This window comes from Stenella coeruleoalba (genome assembly GCF_951394435.1).
Source record: "Stenella coeruleoalba genome assembly, chromosome: 9".
Lineage (NCBI taxonomy): Eukaryota > Metazoa > Chordata > Mammalia > Artiodactyla > Delphinidae > Stenella > Stenella coeruleoalba.
Genome location: NC_137155.1, coordinates 66,999,423 through 67,022,498, shown reverse-complemented (window position 1 = coordinate 67,022,498; position 23,076 = coordinate 66,999,423). Strand labels below are relative to the sequence as shown.

At 36.8% G+C, this 23,076-nt stretch overlaps 1 protein-coding gene across 8 annotated transcripts in view; it reads left to right on the top strand.

Moving 5' to 3' along the window:
• IMMP2L (inner mitochondrial membrane peptidase subunit 2) overlaps positions 1 to 22,653 on the top strand; it is a 969,308-nt gene extending 946,655 nt beyond the window's left edge. For 7 of the 8 annotated variants that reach the window (XM_079932149.1, XM_079932144.1, XM_079932147.1 and 4 more), the window contains one exon: positions 491 to 1,288. The gene's annotated coding sequence lies outside the window, so the exon portion shown is untranslated. Of the gene's footprint in view, positions 1 to 490; positions 1,289 to 22,532 lie in introns of those variants that run through there. The other variant, XM_079932145.1, reaches the window with a different exon arrangement.
• Positions 22,654 to 23,076: the final 423 nt, after the last annotated feature.

The window sequence follows — 23,076 nt, the reverse complement described above, 5'->3', positions numbered from 1 at the left end:
CTTAAGTAATACTCACCCAGTTGTTTGCCCTGAGGTAGAATGATTTAAGTGTTAATGAGTAGTTGAGTCAAGATCAAACCTATAATTAAAGAGTGATAATTGTGTGGCACAATACACATTGAGCCTCAAACAGTAGATGGAAAAAATATTTAGGGGCAAGAAGTTGTTTCCCCAACCCAGCCCTAGATCATATAGGATGTATTTCTGTACCATTATCTCCCCATGTAGGTGTTCACTCTCACTCATCTAAGCAGCCGTAGTGCTTTATCTATTCCTTTCACATGGCATTTATTTTTCAGCCTGAAATAAGCCATACCTAGCTAAGCTTTTTGAAATTTTATGTCTCGTTTTTGTATCTTCTAAAACACCTTCCCCAGCCTTGCATATAGAAGTGCTCAATAAATACTGATAGAATGAATCACTAATATAGAATACTGGAATTTGTAAAAAAAAAATGTTATTCATTTAGATTTATGGTCTTTCTTTTCAGAGTTGAGAGGCTGACTGAAGAAGTAATGACAGAGTGGAAAATGAGACAAGCAGGAGGTAAGGTGAAAACAGATGCTAACACGGAAGGGAGGTGACCATGCTGAAAATGTTGACAGTCACAGGGAGAAAGATTCCATTTCCTTTCCATGATTCCCTTGGAGCAACTCCAAGATTTCTGTTCTAAATATATTAAGTCTCACTCAAAATGTATTGTGTATGTACGTATGCACAGTTACTGCAGGGATCTTTAGAGAGCAGAGCTTTTGTCACTAGTCCTCAGGCACCTCGACAGAGAGAATATTAAAAGACTCAAACTGGCCCAAATCCAGGGGAAAGTAGACAGACTGAAAAGATAAGGCAGGTAGTTAATCTTCTGGAAGGTACCACTAGTCAAGACAGGTTTGTTCACCCAGCTTGCTGTCTCAAGTCTACTTTTGTTTGATTTGTTATCTTACCCACTGGGAAATCTGTGTCTTGACATTGAATTACAAAGCAAGGATGACCTGGGTCACTAAATAAGGCTAGTTAGTGAAAGGAAAAAGTCTTTAGTCAAACTTTATGCCAGAACTGAAATCTACGCAAAATTTGGCCCCATGTCTTTAAGCACATTTATTATGACCTGAAGAAAAGAGAAACCAATAAGGCAATGAGCCTTATTATTACAAAGCAATCTTTTTTTATCATCAGTCAATAATGACTCTAGATGCATAGCTCAGCCAGAAATTGTACTTACTGCAAAAATATATTATACGTATTACCATAAAGATGACATCTCAATTGCCAAAAACATTAAGCGCTACCTGGTGGATAGCACAGATATTACAAAATTCACAAATGGGTGAATGTTTCACATTTGTTCTCTGACGTGACTTTTCTTGGCTTGATATAAGCAAATGTAGTATTTTAATAGAATATCAGCTTGTAGGGCAAGGTTAAATATTTTTGTCATCTTCTAAAATATAGTTTACATGATTGATATAATGGCTTTGCTTCCTCTAAAAATGTGCACAAGAAAAGATTTACATGTTGTACAACTGACATTGTGGTTTTCTTATCTACATCCTTATCAAGTTTGCCCACCATTAGTAAATATGCAGCTTGAGGGATTGACTCCCAGGTCCAGAGGTAAGCTCCGATTCACTGAAGGCAGTCAGGATAATCTCATAGGCCTTGATAAAGTGTTTGGTTTAAGGATGTACAGACTTGGAAATTTCCTGTGCAAAGGCACTGATTGAGAAACGGATATGTGACTCGTTCTAGAACATTAAGACCCAAGGCTAGGTTTCCTGAGTTCTTCTAGAAAGGGTACTTTCTCACTCTTTAGAGAGTTTATCTAAGCAACTCTGTTTCCTCCTCTTAGCACCATGGGGTATGGTGATAAAGCCATAGGGAAACCTAATGGACAACCAAAGGACCACAGAGAAATGGAGCTAAAGCCATTGAATTTTTGCTGATACTAATAGTTGTCTGCCATTTAGACTTATGTTTACATGAGTAAATAATTCTGTTACTTGAAGCCAACCTCTTTTTGATACATGCTGAATATATGCCTATTTAAAAGAACTTAAGTATGTATTAGAGTTACTTAATAACTATCTGCCCAAGACAGAGTAACCAAGACTGATGGATGAATCTTGATTAGAAAGGAAGGGAGAAGAGAGTAGAGGAGAGGAAAGAAAGGGAGGATGGGGAAGGAAAGGAGGGAGGGAGGGAAGGAAAAGAGGTAGGAAGTGGGAGGGGAGAAGGAGGGAGGAAAGTGCTAGGTCATATAGTACGTTTTTAGGAAACTACCTTACTCTTTTTTGTTTTCACCAGCAATGTACAAGAGATACAGTTTTTCTGTGCCTTTGCCAGCATTTGGCACTATCGGTATTTTTTATTTTACCTGTTCTTACAGGTGTGTAGTGACAGCTCACAGTGATTCTAATTTTTGTTTCCCTAAAGGCAAGCAGTGTTGAACATCTTTTCATGTGATTATCTGCCATCCATATATCTTCTTTGATGAAGTGTCTGTTCAGTTACTTCATCCATTTTCTAATTGAATTGTCTTCTTACTATTGCGCTTGTAGACCTCATTATATATTCCATATGCAAGCAATTTGCCTGATAGGTGATTTGCAGATTTTTTTTTCCCCAGTTGCCGATCAACTTTTCATCCTCTTTGCCTTTTCACACTCTTAACAGGATCTTTTGCAGACCAATCGTTTTTTTTGTTTGTTTGTTTGTTTTAATTTCTATGGAGTTCAATTTATTCTTTTAATTTCATGGATCATGCATTTGGTGTCATGTCAGAGAAAGCTTTGCCTAATCCTAGGTCATGAATAATTAATTATTATTCATTTCCTCTTATTCCATAATATATTGAGCATTTCAATTTCTTCTTGCCTATTTTCCCTTTCCCTCCTCCATTTCTTAACCACCTGGTCCTATCTCAGCCCTTGTATCAGACTATAGAGGCAGTATATCAACCCTGGGCAAAGTACTTGTCTTCATCTGGGTCCACTATAGCTCCTAATCTGTGCTTCAGAGTTTTCATTTAGGTGACGTATCTAGACCTACTTCTTGGTCAGGGTTTCCTCCCTTAGGTGGAAGACCAGGTGAAAGGTAGGCCTGTCTGAATACCCAGGGGTAGGATAATGGAGTGCAAGGCCAGGTGCCTCGTACACATATTTACCAGAGTGAGTATGTAACAGATGTAACATTCAAAGGGCAACCAAAATCCAACAAAGAATAGCTCAAAAGAAAGTCTCCAATTTTGAAAAGCTAGACTGAAAAGGAGAGCCAAAGAAAGAGGCTAAAATAGAGAAACCAGGGAGGCAAAGGAAATAGAATTGATACAGGCAGGGGGCACTGAAAATGTGGACTGATAGAAGCTAAGGTACTTTTATTAGCTTTAGAAATAAAGTTAATAATAATAGCTAATTCTTACAATTAGATTCACTCTGTGACAGGCACTGTTTTAAATGCTCTCTATCAGTAGTTCTCAAACTGTTCAAGGGAACCTTCATGTATCCCCAAGACCCTTTTAGGAATCTGCAAGTTCCAATCTATTTCCATAATAATAGTAATATATTATTTGGTGTTTTCAGTCTTTATTCTCTTGTGAGTGTTCAGTGGAGTTTTCCAGAGGCCACATGTTGTATAATATTGCAACAGATTGAAAGCAGAAGTAGATATGAGAATCCAGCTGCCTTCTATTAAAGCAGACAACAGAAAATATTTGAGAAAAATGTAAAATAATGCTACTGTCTCACAATTTTTTTCTTGTTTTGGCACAGAGAGCTAGGTAGGTAGGGAGCTAGTTATAACTGGGAAGGGAGAAACACAAGGGCTCTGCTGAGGAAACCCTTCCATGGATTTAATGGATTTAATTTATTTTAGCCAGTTGAAAAGTTATAGTTAGTATCCAATATAAAGAGTGCTCTTTTAACTACATTGTAATTTCTCCCAGGATTTCTACATTTTCATCATAATCTGTTACACTCTCTATACCTCTGTGTTAGTTGTACTGTGGGGATACTGCAGTAAATGAGAGAGCAATCTAGACAGCATCCGCCAAGGGCATCATGATGCTACAAGATGATAGACGGCTAGCCTAGAGTTCCCGGGGCTAATTAGCAACAAAGCAGTGAAGTTCAGAGTTACTCATAGAGACTAGACAAGAACAGAAACACTAGCTATGGCAGAAAAAAGAAGGGGCAGATGTATGACAAAAAAAAAATTCCTCCACCAAATATATTAAAGGAAACAGACCCTGGAAAGTGAGATGGCAGGCAATTAAATTATAAATGCAACTTTGTTGAAGCCCATGGGAAAAGAGTAGGCTATTGTCAAAGAATCCCTGAGGAACGTGAAAGGGAAAGGAAAGCCAGGCTATGCAATCCTAAGAAATAGACTCTTTAAAAAATTATTTAGTAAAGCAATATTAAGCATGTGAAACAATTGTTCTTGATGCTAGTTCTATTTATATATTTCTCAAACTGGAACGTACCTAGAGTGATCTGGGACAAAAAACACAGCATAATATGACATACTTTTGGACTGTTAATTCTATCTGATGGAAAGTAATTTAAAGTGTGTATTTATATTGAAACAGTCATAGCTATGTTATAAAGAGAACACAGAATTCAAATATATATTTTAAGATGGACAATTTGGCAAAGTCTTATCTTCTGTTACTTTTTCAGGAATTGGATAAGTCCCCAACTGGCTCATGCCATGCCCCCATCTCTATGACCAAAATTGCATTTCATTTATTATTACTGCCATTTTACTCAGTTTTCCATCTTGAAATGGAAATATACACTGAAATTTCAATGATATGGAAAAAGTATCAAGGGGAGATAGTTTTAAAAGATAGAAAATTGTCAAAAATGTCCATTATGTCCAAAGTTTGACCATTGATTTAATGTGTTCCTTTTTATAAAGTTTAATACTCAATATATAGTATATCGCTGACCCTTCATCTTGGGGGAAAATATAAATGATTTTATATTTGGAAGTTAAGTAGAAACAAGAAAAATTATTTTATAGCTATATTCATGCAATAAATACAGCCTATAAAAAGCGTGATACATTTTGACTATGTGTTTCATCAGGAAAAAGAAATCCTACTGTGGTGATGTTGTGCTTTTCAAGGGGCTATTCAGTCCCATAGCATCAAGCTTAGTCTATAGCAATATTTAAACAGGAACTATTTCTTAACCACAGTAAGTAGTGAATCAGAGCTACACACTGTTAAAACTGAAAGAGGATTCAGAGATCATCAGTACTTTAGTACTGTGCTGGTTGAGCAGTGAAGCAAACCAAAGTGTCAGAAGCCATGTTCTTGAAGTAGTAAATAGTTAAGTGCATGGAGTAGTTAAAGAGCATACAATTTAGAGGGAGATAGGCTTTGGTTTTTATTCTGCTCCACCACTTACCTATGTAACACCAGAAAGTTATTTAACATTTCTAAATTTCAACTTCTACATTTCTAAATTGAGATAATAACTATACTGATGCTTGAAACAAGCTGTAATATAGTTTATGGGGATAATGCTGTAGAGTAAAGGTAGCATTTCTCTATTTAAAAAATCTATTAATTTGATTTTAAGTTCTAGAATTAAACTACAGAATATATTTAGTTATAGCATAGGCTTTGTTATAGTCATAAAATAGATTGGTAATGTCATCTATCTGAACAATGTTAAAATATTATCATGGTTAAAAAAACAATGAGGTGTAGGATAAAAAGAAGAGGTGAAACATATGAGGGGTGTGAATCTCCTAATTTTACATATAGGGAACCAACATACATTGTCAAGTTTAGACTGTAACTTAAATAGTTTATGGTCCATATTCAATCTAAAGTTAAAAAAGATAACATATATGAATTATATATTCATATAGAAATGAGTCTTCAACCCTCATGGTTAAATTGAACCATATGAAATTCCAAATATTCAATCAGGAATAAAATAGTAATATAAAAAATGACAAAGTTTGGAAGAAGGGAAGGAGAGGTAATGTAAATATAATAAATTCCTCATCCTTAATTTTGATAAATAATCAATGGAGATACAAATATATTATTTAGTGTTAGAGGAGTGTAACCTTCAAAAACTAGAGAATAAAATTGGGAATAGGAATTAATGTGAAGGTAGAGGAAGCTTTTAGTTTTCAAAGTATACTTTCTACATTTTTATAACTTTTTTCCAAGTACATCTATCACTGTTATAATAATAATTTTCAAAAATAAATTACTCTCATAATTCATAATACCCTGAATGCATACTTACTGCTGTAAGTATGAAGCTCTTAACTTTTAGAATATGCATTTTCAGAAATATGAAAGTATTTCCAAATTGTTCCCATAGTCGTGTTTTCTACATATACTTTTACACAACAAAGTAATCTCCTTTTCAACTTTAACTGAAATTTTATTTCTTTTATTTGTCTTAATTTTCATAATGTTTTGAAGGAAGCTAGTCTTATAAAAGGACAGTTACACAAATCTCTCTTGTTTTATATATAAAACAAGATATTAAGCTAAGAATAATGATTCTAATCTACAGGAAAATTTGAATGTTGCTCTTTAAATTGTCTGAATTTATTGCCTTCCTAAGAAAACCACATTCTTTGAACTTGTCTCTTCCTCTTCACTTCCATTATCTGATTAGCATTTGACTTTTATTAATTTTTTTTATTTTTTGGAGTGGGGGAGAGATGGAAAAACGGGTTTTAATTTTAAAAATTTAATAAGTGGACTATTTTTTAGAGCAGTTTTAGGGTTACAGAAAAATTGAGTGGAAAGTACAGAGATTTTCCATATAGTCTCTCACCCTGCCACACACACATTTTCCCCTATTATTAACATCTTGCATTAGCATGATACATTTGTTACAGTTTATGAACCCATGAACTGGAATTACTTATTTTTTCATTTACATGTCTATACTTGGCTTCTATACCTCTACTGACTCACAGAAGTCAGTTTCTGCAGAAAGGAACTGTCTTTGATATTCTATGTGGCAGATACAACATTTATATCACACTCATGCTACATGCCTAGTGTAAGGCTCTACTCCACACAGTCATTCAGGGACCCTGGCTGGGGAAGGTTCTATTATCTTGAAGGTGTTTTATGTACAGTCTTGCTGCTCAAATTGTGCTCTGCAGACCTGTATCACTGATATCATTAGGAACTTTATAGAAATGCAGAGTCTTAGCCTCTACCTTGGACCCAAGTGATAATCTGCCTTTTGACAAGATGCCTAAGTGATCTGTATGCACATTAAAGTTTGAGAAGAGTGGGACCAGAAGACATGCTTGGATTCCTATGCCAGGGGAACAGAGATGCAAAACCTAACATAGGCATTTTATTGCCTCAGCCCAGAAGTGACAAAATCACTTCCCCTCCAAGAGCATTGACCAGAACCAGATATACTTCGTCTCATCTAAGTGTAAGGAGGCTGGAGAATACAGGTGATATATTTGATGAGCTTCACTATGTTCACATAGTTTTAATATCCTAGACAGGTGTTTTGAATGATTATGGGTGAAAATCTCAGAATCCTGAATGTGAAGGCTATTCACTTAAACATATCAATTGCAAATTTATCTTTTCCTTTTTTGTTAATATGATTAAGTAATATAACTGCTTCACACTAAATAATGCAGTAAATTTAATTAATCCATGTGCTCAACTTAGATATTCTAGGAAAAATTCCAATTCTACTTTGTTCCTTTTTTATCATAAATATTGATTTTCATCATCAAAATTGATATATACGTGACACAATATTTACATTCCCTAAGAAGTTCCTGGATTGTTTATACACTTCACATTCTTTGAACAAACTGTAATAAAATCAGTTACAGTCCTTAGGCAATAAACTTGACATTGATGACCACTTTTTATTCAAAGCTAATCTTATAGCTCAATATTTTTACCTGAAGTTAACAGAGTCCTTATGTGTCACAAAGTGTCCATAACACAGTACCAGAGATGAAAAGGTAAACTTTAAATAACATACAGGGTCAAGAGCAGAGTCTAAGAATGAAAGAAGGTCAATTATTGTATATAAGAATGTAGGAATCTATAAACCTTCATAATCTGTGTCAAGGTCAGAAACCAAAGTGAAGGACAAGATAGTGGCATAGCAAGGGATGGAGATCTGAGCAAAAATTATAGGCCAGTTTGAATTTGTTTGGAATATGAAACCATAAGAATTATTTGGGGATATTTTTAAAGAGCTAGGACAAAATATCAAAGTCACTCATTCACTCAACAATATTTATTCTCCATTCTGCTATGAGGAATTTTGATGCCTCTCTCTAGTTTCCCTCATATTGTCGTTAGTTGTTGAATTTTTCTTATTCTTTGCATCTTTTGAAATAAAGCAAGTTAATATTAACCATACTATGTCAACTATTTAAAATTTCTTATAACAGATGAAAAAATATAAAGTGCTCATCTCTCACCTCAAAAACTGGTCTTAATTACACAGGGCATGTAGAATCAGTGCCCTATTAAGGCACTGATTATTAAGTTGGGAAGCAGCACAGCATAACTGAAGTTCTACTGACATGAATTCAAATGCTGGCTCTGATACTTATCACTTTGGGCTAGTTACTTAACCTCTCTAGGCTTCATTTTCTTCATCTACTTACTGAGGATAAAAATATCTATTCCTCAGGTAGAAAGTGGGTGTAAAAATTTAGTGCAGGGCCTAACATGTAGTTAATATTCAAGAAATAATACCTATTATTATTTTGGAAAATAACTGTTTATCTCATCTCATATCCCACACAATGTAGGTGCCACCGCTGTGATGTTTCAGATTGAGATTTATCAAATCTCCATTAGAACATTTCCACTGACAGGGAGCTCGTTACCTTAGAAGGCTGTCCAATCCATTCATGAACAACTCTAATTTTTAAAATATTTTTTTCTTACACAAATCCCTTATGTGGATCTGCCTTTTTACTATATATATATGTATACACACACACATACATTTATACACAAATATATACATACATATATAGGTAATATAACCATACATATATTTAGCCTTACTAATGCCATCTGTAGTAATCCATTATTAAATGTATTTTAATTTGATGTCAAAAGTAATGGTGTCAGGAATGTTCTTTGTAAAAGGTTAGTTTATTAATACTATATGTCCCATATTACAAAGTCATCCTTTAAAGTATTTTTCCAAGGCTTAGCCCACAAGATGTTCAAACAAATGCTTAAGCCATTGATTGCTGCATAGAAAAGTGGCATTAGGTCACGTACACAACAAATTTAAAGCACTTAAAAGACCTTCAAGATGGCGGAGGAGTAAGACGTGGAGATCACCTTCCTCCCCACAAATACATCAAAAATACATCTACATGTGGAACAACTCCTACAGAACACCTACTGAATGCTGGCAGAAGACCTCAGACTTCCCAAAAGGCAAGAAACTCCCCACGTACCTGGGTAGGGCAAAAGAAAAAAGAATAAACAGAGACAAAAGAATAGTGATGGGACCTGCACCTCTGGGAGGGAGCTGTGAAGGAGGAAAGGTTTCCACACACTAGAAGCCCCTTTGCGGCAGAGACTGCGGGTAGCGGCGGGGGGAAGCTTCGGAGCCACAGAGGAGAGCACAGCAACAGGGGTGCAGAGGACAAAGCGGAGAGATTCCCGCACAGAGAATCGGTGCCGACCAGCACTCACCAGCCCGAGAGGCCTGTCTGCTCACCTGACGGGGCAGGCGGGGGCTGGGAGCTGAGGCTCGGGCTTCAGAGGTCAGATCCCAGGGAGAGGACTGGGGTTGGCTGCATAAAGACAGCCTGAAGGGGACTAGTGCACCACAGCTAGCCGGGAGTGAGTCCGGGAAAAAGTCTGGACCTGCCTAAGAGGCAAGAGACTACTGTTTCGGGTGAGCGAGGAGAGGAGATTCAGAGCACCACGTAAACGAGCTCCAGAGACGGGCGCACGCCGCGGCTATCAGCACAGACCCCAGAGACGAGCATGAAATGCTAAGGCTGCTACTGCAGCCACCAAGAAGCCTGTGTGCAAGCACAGGTCACTATCCACACCTCCCCTCCCAGGAGCCTGTGCAGCCCACCACTGCCAGGGTCCCGTGATCCAGGGACAACTTCCCCGGGAGAACACATGGCAGGCCTCAGGCTGTTGCAACGTCATGCTGGCCTCTGCTGCAGCAGGCTCGCCCTGCATTCCATATCCACCCCCGCACTCCCCGGCCTGAGTGAGCTAGAGCCCCCTAATCAGTTGCTCCTTTAACCCTGTCCTGTCTGAGGAAAGAACAGACAACCTCAGGGGACCTACACGCAGAGGTGGGGCTAAATCCAAAGCTGAACCCCGGGAGCTGTGCGCACAAAGAAGAGAAAGGGAAATTTCTCCCAGCAGCCTCAGGAGCAGCGGATTAAATCTCCACAATCAACTTGATGTACCCTGCATCTGTGGAACACCTGAATAGACAATGAATCATCCCAAAATTGAGGTGGTGGACTTTGTGTGATTTTTGTCTGTATAGGTTGGCTTTTTTTTTTTTTGAGGTATGTGGGCCTCTCACTGTTGTGGCCTCTCCTGTTGCAGAGCACAGGCTCTGGACACACAGGCTCAGTGGCCATGGCTCACGGGCCCAGCCGCTCTGCGGCATGTGGGATCTTCCCAGACCAGGGCACAAACCCGTGTCCCCTGCATCGGCAGGCGGACTCTCAACCACTGTGCCACCAGGGAAGCCCCTATAATTGGCTTTTACCATTTGTCCTAGGGTTCTGTCTGGTTTTTTTCTCTTTCTTTAGTATAGTTTTTAGTGCTTGTTATCATTGGTGGATTTGTTTTTTGGTTTGGTTGCTCTCTTCTTTCTTTCTTTTTTTTATTACTTTCTAATACATTTTTATTTTTAATAATTTAAAAATTTTTTATTTTAATAACTATAATTTCTTTTCTTTTTTTCTTTCCTTCTTTCTTTCCTTCTCCTTTTCTTCTGAGGCATGTGGCTAACAGGGTCTTGGTGCTCTGGCCGGGTGTCAGGCTTATGCCTCTGAGGTGGGAAAGCCAAGTTAAGGACATTGGTGCACCAGAGACCTGCCGGCTCCACATAATATCAAACGGGGAAAGCTCTCTCAGAGATCTCCATCTCAAGGCTAAGACCCAGCTCTGCTCAATGACGGGCAAGTTACAGTGCTGAACACCCTATGCCAAACAACTAGCAAGATAGGAGCACAAACCCACCCATTAGTAGAGAGGCTGCCTTAAATCATAATAAGATCACAGACACCCGAAAATATACCACAGGACTTGGTCCTGCCCACCAGAAAGACAAGATTCAGCCTCATCCACCAGAACACAGGCACTAGTCCCCTCCACCAGGAAGCCTACACAACCCACTGAACAAACATTAGCCACTGGGGGCAGACACCAAAACAATGGGAACTAAGAACCTGCAGCCTGAGAAAAGGAGACCCCAAACACAGTAAGTTAAGCAAAATGAGAAGACAGAGAAACACACAGCAGATGAAGGAGCAAGGTAAAAACCCACCAGACCAAACAAATGAGAGGAAATAGGCAATCTACCTGAAAAAGAATTCAGAGTAATGATAGTAAAGGTGATCCAAAATCTTGGAAATAGAATGGAGAAAATACAAGAAACATTTAAAAAGGACCTAGAAGAACTACAGAGCAAACAATGATGAACACAATAAATGAAGTTAAAAATTCTCTAGAAGGAATCAATAGCAGAATAAGTGAGGCAGAAGAACAGATAAGTGACCTGGAAGACAAATTAGTGGAAATAAGTACTGCAGAGCAGAATAAAGAAAAAAGAATGAAAAGAATTGAGGACAGACTCAGAAACTTCTGGGACAACATTAAATGCACCAGCATTCAAATTACAGCGGTCCAAGAAGAAGAAGAGAAAAAGAAAGGGACTGAGAAAATATTTCAAGAGATAATAGTTGAAAACATCCCTAATATGGGAGAGGAAATAGTCAATCAAGTCCAGGAAGCACATAGAGTCCCATACAGGATAAATCCAAGGAGAAACATGGCAAGACACATTAATCAAACTACCAAAAATTAAATACAAAGAAAAAACAATAAAAGCAGCAAGGGAAAAACAACAAATAACATACAAGGGAATTCCCATAAGGTTAACAGCTGAACTCTCAGCAGAAACTCTTAAAGCCAGAAGGCAGTGGCAGGACATACTTAAAGTGATGAAACGGAAAAACTTACAACCAAGATTACTCTATACAGCAAGCATCTCATTCAGATTTGACAGAGAAATTAAAACCTTTACAGACAAGCAAAAACTAAGAGAATTCAGCACCACCAAACCAGCTTTACAACAAATGCTAAAGAAACTTCTCTAGGCAGGAAACACAAGAGAAGGAAAAGACCTACAATAACAAACCCAAAACAATTAAGAAAATGGTAATAGGAACATTCATTTCGATAATTATCTTAAATGAAAATGGATTAAATGCTCCAACCAAAAGACACAGACGGGCTGAATGGATACAAAAACAAGACCCATATATATGCTAACTACAAGAGACCCACTTCAGACCTAGGGACACATACAGACTGAAAGTGAGGGGATGGAAAAAATATTCCATGCAAATGGAAATCAAAACAAACCTAGAGCAGCAATTCTCATATCAGACAAAATTGACTTTAAACTAAAGACTTTTACAAGAGACAAAGAAGGACACGACATAATGATCAAGGGATCAATCCAAGAAGAAAATATAACAATTGTAAGTATTTATGCACCCAACATAGGAGCACCTCAATACACAAAGCAAATGCTAACAAGCATAAAAGGGGAAATGGACATTAACACAATAATAGTAGGGGACTTTAACACCCCACTTTCACCAATGGACAGATCATCCAAAATGAAAATAAATGAGGAAACAAAAGCTTTAAATGATACACTGAACAAGATGGACTTAGTTGATATTTATAGGACATTCCATCCAAAAACAATAGAATACACTTTCTCCTCAAGTGTTCATGGAACATTCTCCATGATAGATCACATCTTGGGTCACAAACCAAACTTTGGTAAATTTAAGAATACTGAAATCATATCAAGTATGTTTTCTGACCACAACACTATGAGACTAGATATCAATTACAGGAAAAAAGCTGTAAAAGATACAAACACATGGAGGCTAAACAATACACTACAAAATAACCAAGAGATCACTGAAGAAATCAAAGAGGAAATCAAAAAATACCTAGAAACAAATGACAATGAAAACACAACGACCCCAAACCTATGGGATGCAGCAAAAACAGTTTTAAGAAGGAAGTTTATAGCAATACAATCCTACCTCAAGAAAGAAGAAAAATCTCAAATAAACAACCTAACCTTACACCTAAAGCAATTAGAGAAAGAAGAACAAGAAAACCCCAAAGTCAGCAGAAGGAAAGAAATCATAAAGATCAGATCAGAAGTAAATGAAAAAGAAATGAAGGAAACAATAGCAAAGATCAATAAAACTAAAAGCTGGTTCTTTGAGAAGATAAACAAAATTGATAAACCATTAACCAGACTCATCAAGAAAAAAAGGGAGAAGACTCAAATCAATAGAATTAGAAATGAAAACAGAAAAGTAACAACTGACACTACAGAGATACAAAGGATCATGAGAGATTACTATAAGCAAGTATATGCCAATAAAACGGACAAACTGGAAGAAATAGACAAATTCTTAGAAATACACAACCTTCCAAGACTGAACCAGGAAGAAAATGAAAATATAAACAGACCAATCACAAGAACTGAAATTGAAACTGTGATTAAAAATCTTCCAACAAAGTAAAGCTCAGGACCAGATGGCTTCACAGGTGAATTCTAACAAACATTTAGAGAAGAACTAACACGAATCCTTCTCAAACTCTTACAAAATAAAGCAGTGGGAGGAACATTCCCAAACTCATTCCACGCGGCCACCATCACCCTGATACCAAAACCAGACAAAGATGTCACAAAGAAAGAAAACTACAGGCCAATATCACTGATGAACATAGATGCAAAAATCCTCAGCAAAATACTAGCAAACATAATCCAGCAGCACATTAAAAGGATCATAGACCATGATCAAGTGGGGTTTATCCCAAGAATGTAAGGATTCTTCAATATACACAAATCAATCAATGTGACACATCATATTAACAAACAGAAGGTGAATAACCATATGATCATCTCAATAGATGCAGAAAAAGATTTCAACAAAATTCAACACCCGTTTATGATAAAAGCCCTCCAGAAAGCAGGCATAGAAGGAACTTACCTCGACATAATAAAGGCCATATATGACAAACCCAGAGCCAACCTCATTCTCAATGGTGAAAAATGAAAACATTTCCTCTAAGATCAGGAACAAGACAAGGATGTCCACTCTCACCACTATTATTCAACATCATTTTGGAAGTTCTAGCCACAGCAAGGAAGGAAAAGAAATAAAAGGAATACAAATTGGAAAAGAAGAAGTAAAGCTGTCACTGTTTGCAGATGACATGATACTATACATAGAGAATCCTAAAGATGCTACCAGAAAACTACTAGAGCTAGTCAATGAATTTGGTAGAGTAGCAGGATACAAAATTAATGCACAGAAATCTCTTACATTCCTTTACAATGATATTGAAATATCTGAAAGAGAAATTAAGGAAACACTCCCATTTACCATTGCAACAAAAAGAATAAAATACCTAGGAATAAACCTACCTAAGGAGACCAAAGACCTGTATGAAGAAAACTATAAGACAGTGATGAAAGAAATTAAAGATGATACAAAGAGATGGAGAGATATACAACGCTCTTGGATTGGAACAATCAACGTTGTGGAAATGACTATACTACCCAAGCAATCTAGAGATTCAATGCAATCCCTATCAAACTACCAATGGCATTTTTCACAGAACTACAACAAAAAATTTCACAATTTGTATGGAATACAGAAGACCCTGAATAGCCAAAACCATCTTGAGAAAGAAAAACGGAGCTGGAGGAATCAGGCTCCCTGACTTCAGACTATACTAAAAATCTACAGTAATCAAGACAGTATGGTACTGGCACAAAAACAGAAATACAGATCAGTGGAACAGGACAGAAAGCCCAGAGATAAACCCACACACATATGGTTACCTTATCTTTGACAAAAAGAGGCAAGAATATACAATGGAGAAAAGATAACCTCTTCAATAAGTGGTGCTGGGAAAACTGGACAGCTGCATGTAAAAGAATGAAATTAGAACACTCCCTAACACCATACACAAAAATAAACTCAAAATGGATTAAAGACCTAAGTGTAAGGCCAGACACTATAAAACGCTTAGAGGAAAACATAGGCAGAACACTCTATGACAAAGATCACAGCAAGATCCTTTTTGAACCACCTCCTAGAGAAATGGAAATAAAAATAAACAAATGGGACCTAATGAAACTTAGAAGCTTTTGCACAGCAAAGGAAACCATAAACAAAACAAAAAGACAACCTTCCGAATGGGAGAAAATATTTGCAAATGAAACAACTGACAAAGGATTAATCTCAAAAATTTACAAGCAGCTCATGCAGCTCAATATCAAAAGAACAGACAACCCAATCCAAAAATGGGCAAAAGACCTAAATAGACATTTCTACAAATAAGATATACAGATTGGCAGCAAACACATGAAAGTATGTTCAACATCACTAATCATTAGAGAAATCAAATCTACAATGAGGTATCACTTCACACCAGTCAGAATGGCCATCATCAAGAAATCTACAAACAATAAATGCTGGAGAGGGTGTGAAGAAAAGGGTGCCCTCTTGCACTGTTGGTGGGAATGTAAATTGATACAGCCACTATGGAGAAAAGTATGGAGGTTCCTTAAAAAACTAAAAATAGAACTACCTTATGACCCAGCCATCCCACTACTGGGCATATACCCTGAGAGAACCGTAATTCAAAAAGAGTCATGGACCACAATGTGTATTGCAGCTCTATTTACAATAGCCAGGACATGGAAGCAAGCCTAGTGTCCATCATCAGGTGAATTGATAAAGAAGATGTGGCACATATATACAGTGGAATATTATTCAGCCATAAAAAGAAATGAAACTGAGTTATTTTTAGTGAGGTGGATGGACCCAGAATCTGTCTGTCATACAAAGCAAAATAAGCCAGAAAGAGGAAAACAAATACCGTATGCTAACACATATATATGAATCTAAAAAAAAAAAAAAAAAAGAAATGGTTCTGAAGAACCTAGGGGCAGGACAGGAATAAAGATGCAGATGTAGAGAATGGACTTTAGGACCCAGGGAGGTAAGCTGGAACAAAGTGAGAGAGTGCCATGGATATATATACACTACCAAATGTAAAATAGCTAGCTAGTAGGAAGCAGCCACATAGAACAGGGAGATCAGCCCGGTGCTTTGTGACCACCTAGAGGGGTGGGATAGGGAGGGTGGGAGGGAGACGCAAGAGTGAGGAGATATGGGGATATATGTAAGTGTATAGCTGATTCACTTTGTTATAAAGCAGAAACTAACACACCATTGTAAAGCAATTACACTGCAATAAAGATGTTAAAAAAATTTTTTTCATGTACCTACTAGAAAAAGAAAAATGATGCACTTGTGAGAACTGTTCATACTTTGCTTCAACCTAGTTTCATATAATACAGGCTTGTCTTGAACAATCTCACATTTTGCAAAATTGAGCACTAAAAGTAACAAGACTCGTGGAAAAACAGAACTGGGTCTATACTGGAACTTTGTGACCAGAGCACTAACATAAACAGTAATACTCCTAATAAAGGATCCTAGTAAAGTTAAATCTCTACTAGCATCACTGTCAGAAAACTCTTTGCAATGTTTTACCTGTGCTTCCTTCTTCCAGATATAGATCCTAGAAGGCATACACTTTTGATAAAGACTTTTCATCAGAATTCTTCTTTTACTACATTATTTTAATTCATGGTGAAATGTCTCCACATCTGTATTTCCCCAGACAGCTGAACATAGTGGAAAGCCTAGCAATTCTTGAAGAAAATAAACAGCCACTTTTTGCTCTACAGGAAGGCACTTTGGAGATTTTCTGCTTTTTTTTTTTTAAGCTCTTTATGTATTGCAAAAGTGGTCTGTTTAATTTTGAGAAGCTTGCCACTGATTGCTTCAAAACAGTAACAGGCTGGACATAATTGTGCATGAACCAACATAACCTCCACATCATACTTATGGTATGTTTTAATTTACCAGTAGTGCATGAGGTGAATCAAATCAAAGAAAGACTGCAGAAGAACCAACTATAGTACCAGCTATTACAAACCCTGGGAATCTTATTTCTTCAGGTGCTTTTCAACAGTCAACAGAACAGAGACACAAAGTACAGCAGGGGTTCATGGGCTAATGGGCTCACTCACTCCTCCAAAATAATAGAATATACTTAAAAAGTCTTTGAGGTGAGTAGAGGACATTTTAAATTTTTATTTATTTAAAATTTACACACTACTTATTTCCAAAAATGACTTTTGGTAACTGCCAGAGAAGAAGGGACCCATGCCAAAGAGAATTTCATGCTTTTTGTTTGTCATAACATGTAAATCAGACATAATGTCTACCTAAGTTTTAGTGGCTCCAAATGGATTGAGAGCTTAGTGATTAAGAACATGAATTTTGGACCCAAGCAAATCTAGGTTTGAATCTTGGCATGTCACTCACTAGCTGTGTGACATTAAATTAGTTCCCTTCTCCAAGCCGTGGTTCCTTTCTCTGTGAAATGAGGCTAATAACGTCTGACACATTTTCATGAGAGCTGGGTAAGATACCATATGTAAAGCAACACAACAAATGATAACTAAAAATCTTTTTTTTAAATTATTATTGTCTTTTGTCAAGAGTAGATCTTTTTCACTGCAATCATATATCTAAGCATTATCTATCTACATTTTATATGGTTTCAAAATTGTTAATTTACAGAAGAAATTTATTTTTAAGCTTCTATAGTCCCTATTTATTTTTGAAATGCTAGCCCAAACTTATAATATACCCTGGCATCCTTTAGTAGTACTGAAGGTCATTGAAATCACATGACGGTTATTGTGAATCCAGACAAGTAAAAGTGAAATGTCAAGAACTAAAAGTAATGCAGGGAACTCACTTTGTTTAGTCAATAAAAGTGATTGGACCTGGTTATCTTTCCTGCCTCTTTCATTAGCCCAGGAGACAGTTGGAGGTTATAATTTAAGCTGTTTCTAAAACAAGATAAAAGAACCTCTTTCTGAGTATTAATATTTTAACAGCCAGTTGATAAACCTAGCTATCTAAGTACATGTTTGAGAAAAGTAAAAGGAACATGGATGTTGGTCGAACCTTTTTTTTTTTTTTTTTTTTTTACTCTTGATTAGTTTCAAACTGAAGCTTTTAGTCATGATCCTGGTTTGTCTGTGAGTCAGGAAAACACATCATAACCTGAAAAAATATATATGCTCCATACTGGCCCGGTGCTAGATGGTGCCTCTTCAAATTGCTATCTGTCCTTCAGACTCTTGCTACTTAAATTGTCATCCCCAGACCAGCAGAAAGAATCACCTGGAGCTTGTTAGAAAGGCAAGATCTAGGATCCTACTCAGACATAGTGAATCAGAATCTGCATTTTAACAAGATCCTGGGCTGATTCCAATGCATTTAAAATTTGAGAAGGCCTGCTTTATTTGTGTCTCTAACTTCAGTGCCTTTTCCTTCCATTTATTCTCCTCCAAACAACATCCCAGAGTCCCCTACTAACACCTTGGTAATGTTTAATACAATTTCTACTATAGTCCAATATATGTATTTCCCCTAAATGCATGATTTTCAAAATCATGCTAAAGTAACAGGGTTACTGTTACTAAAGTACCGGAAAAATAGTGTTGGGAGATCATTCAAATTTTAATCTACTTGGTAACCAGAGGCTCTAACCAAAACCATAATTGGTACCTCCAGAGATAACTTGGACAGCTAGGCAGGCACTGAGCATGTTTGGAGGCTGCTTCAAGGACATTAAAAATTCACACAAAACAATGAAGTAGAAATGCTGGCTTACAGGTGCAGAGCCAATGCAAATGCAAGTGGTGCTCTGGACAGGAGGATGAACAAACTACCAAAAGGGGAAAGCTGGTTAAAGTATGGGTTCAGCTTTCTGGAGAGGAATCCCCAGTGTAAGAGCTCATTTTCCATTGTCTTAAAATATAGCCAAAAGGACCCCTATCTGTGTAATATCCAAGCTAATGGATTTTTCTTTTCCTGCAGAAGTTTCTAAGTATTGCTACACCAGCTCTTTGCCTAGAATTGGTCACATATGAACCAACCTAACTTCACTTTTATGTTGACATAATTCCCATGTTTATAAATGACATCAAGATCATAGTCATTCTACAAACAGGTATTCTGACACTATCATAGTCTTTCCTATAAGAGGAAAAATAAAATATCCCCCTGAACTAATTCTCACTAAGGTGTTAAGGACTCATTCTAGATGTATGTGAAAAGACCAATATACAATATTCAGAAACAAATTTTAGTGACGAAATTTCAGATATTTTAGAGAAGATGTATTTTAAAAGCGGTTCTTCTCAAAATCCTTTAAGCTACACAACACAAGCAAACACTTATACCCTCCTGTCACCTTCCTTCCTTCCCTCCTTTATTCTTTTCTGCCTACTTTCCTTCAACTGTCATCCATGGAGCAACACTACATGCATGGCATTGTGTTGGATGCTATAGATAAAAGACCTAATGGGAAGACCATTTTTAAGAAAAGTATTTAGAGATCAAGGAGAAAAACCACAAAAATTGATCAAAAGGATTATTTTTTATGAAGTAAATATCTGTCCAGAAACATTAGAGGGAAACAAGTTATTTATCCTGAATAGATTACCAAGGGTTCACCTCATGAGCAACTACAAGTATTGGAAATACTATTTGATCAAGTAGGTTGTCCAGCAATTCTCAGGGATTCTGCAAAGATAATAAAAAAGTGACTTAAAAACTGAGAAAAGGGGATTTGATTAGGTGTTTAAAGGACTATCCTAAAATGAGAGATAAAAAATGTTGTAATGGGGCATAATGCTTGAAGTGTGGAAAGGTCAAAGCTGGCAAACTTAGAAGGAGGGTTATTACCCAACAAAAAATTTCATCCCATTTCTCCCAAATACATTTGATTTTGCTCTTCCAGGGCATTTGACAATAACTCACTCACGTGAAGGTGGGCAGTTATCATTTAGGCCATACAAAACTTATACGACAGTTTGGTCCACACGGGAATTCTGTCCTGATAAAGTAGAGGACAGCAATGCAATTCATTAGCACCTTAGTCCCTTGGTTGGTAGAACCTCCCCTTGTGTGTGACAGCAGCACTATTATCTTTATCATCACTGTCACCACCCCATCCATAGCAAACACATTACGGAATTCACTATGTGCCTGACATTCATTGCACTTGAGCTTAATTTGCATTCTCTGACCTAATCCTCACAAAGTAAGACTATCTCGTGCCAATGCTCACGTGGATTGGGAGGAAACTGTGCAAGTGAGATTATAATACCTCAAGTCTCACTAAAATCGGTTAGCTGAAATCCTGCTACCTTTAGGCATTCCAAATCCTGGCCTTTCGTCAAAGTTTCAGTTATGCAAGATGAAAAAGTCTGGAGATCTAACATACAGCAATGTGACTACAGTTAACAATACAGTACTGTATCATTGAAATTTGCTAAGAGGGTAGATCTTAAGTGTTCTTATCACCACAAAAAAAGAAGGGAGGGAGGGAGGGATGGAGGGAGGGGAGAAAGAAGGAAGAAATTGGTACCTATGTTGGGTGATGAATATGTTAATTAGCTTAATTGTGGTTATTTTACAACGTACATGTAAATCAAAGCATCAAATTGTAACACTCAAATATATATTTTTTATTTTGTCAATTATATCTCACTAAAGCTGGGAGTGGGAAGGGGAAAGTAAGTAATTCCTGTTAGCCATAGGCTTTATAAGGATGAATATCAATCCCTGACCTGAATTTCTCTCACACTGCCTTATAGTTAAGACTTTCTCTAAAGGGATTGGCAATGTGATTTCCTAAAAGATTTCCAGGTAGAGAAATTTCAGAATCTCTTTTAGTTTTCAATTCTATTCCTCCCTCTAGAGAAGTGGGAAGTTGTCCTAGCTATTTTGCCTCACAAATTTGATTCATTTAATAAATTCTACTCTACAAAAACAAACAAAAAAACCAATTCTGGACTTGCGTTAATCATTTTAAGTATTTTAAAACCAATCTTATATAGGTAGATTTAAGGATACTTCTACCTTAATTTTGAATATATCATAGATATGTAACAAATTTACAAACTTTTATTGCTGACAGAATAGTTTTGCATCTTTATGGGTGAACAGAAGGCTTTCCCTCAAGGCGTTAAACTTGGTTACCCTGCTAAAATAGTGGAAAATACATTATTTTAACTGTTCTAGAGTCACAGGACACAAGACATGCATATTCCTGCTAGAATCCCAAATTCAGGTTGCAGCTTCTCCATCATATGTCTTGTCTCTTTCACAACAAACAACCACTTCTCCTCCTTCATATTGGGCCCTAGGCAATCTAGCACTTCTATTACCTGGGCTATAAATGCCCTTTACATAATTCCAAAGCATTATATGTTTTCTAGATTGCCACTTCAATCTCTTCTGCCAAAATTGGGAAAATGTAGAAAGTGTATAGCTAACTAGCATATACACACACACAAACACATTTGTGTTCTTCATTTATGTGTGTGTATGTGTGTGTACACACAAAGTATATGTGTTTGTCTATGTGTGTTTGTGGTGTGTGTTTTATATGCATGTATATAATATAGTGAGGGAGAGAATGAGACTAAGAAAAAATCAGAATAAGAGAAAGCAATTTCTAAATTCTGTATCCAATATATTATTTAACTCTAACCCATATAATGTTCAATAGCTTTGCATTATAGTTACACATGATTTTAATATCTTAACTACGAAGATGAATATCTTTCTAGTTTCACTATCGATCCCTTTGTTTACCCCAACAAAAATTAACTATCCTTAAGTGTTACCCATAATTACACTAGTCATTTTTATTCAGTGGAAGTTCTAATATATCAATGGGTTACACATTGCATTTTTGTATTTAATGAACAATGTTTATTAGCTTTAAATTTTTTCCAGCTTATATGCTGCCTGAATATTTTAATTAAGTCTTGCCAATGATTTTTTTTTCACCTATTAAGACTACAGAGCTGAAAGAGATTAGGTAGATTCACAGACTTTCTAAAAGTATGAATTATAGGATAGGTATCAGTATCATGCTTTCTCTTACGAAAGAAGGTACATATCCTATGCAAATGCTCCTATAAAACATTAAAACACAAACATTAAAGTAAAAAAAATGAGCTTTGTAAGTTATACATTTTATTTTCTGTAATTTTTATAGCACACTTAATCTAGCAAATAATTCTTAAATAATGTTTGACTTCCTATTGGAGGTCATCGAGAGGATGTGACTGTTGGTTTGACCCGGATGTGAGCTGGACCCCAGCAACTGGAAGCTCCTCACCCCCTCCTCTGTTTTTGGAATGTATGTTCTGCTTGCTTACTGCTCCCAGGACGCATCCTTGAGCTAGTGATGTGGTGATGAAACTCTCTGGACTGGGTATGTGACTGAACCTGGTTAAGGCCTCAACATAAACTTTTAAGACTGTGGTGGGCTGGCGTGGAGATCTACTTGTCTTGCAGCCTCATAAGTTCTCTTGCTTGTTAAACCTGCCAGCCACCAATCTAGAGTGGTCTGTCTCCCTCTTTGGTCTCTCCCTGCCTTCTGTGTCCAGGGGCCATTTTCAGATCATACCTGGAAGCTCCTGAGGAGGTTGTGAAGTAACACTTTCAAAAAACCCAAGGTTTTCAGTAAGCCCTCAAATTATTGTTTTACAAATGTATTTAATTTAATCGACTTGGAAAATTTTCCAAAGGAATAAAATTCACTAATTTTGAGAAATAAAGCAGGACAAAATATACAGTTATATTTTCTCT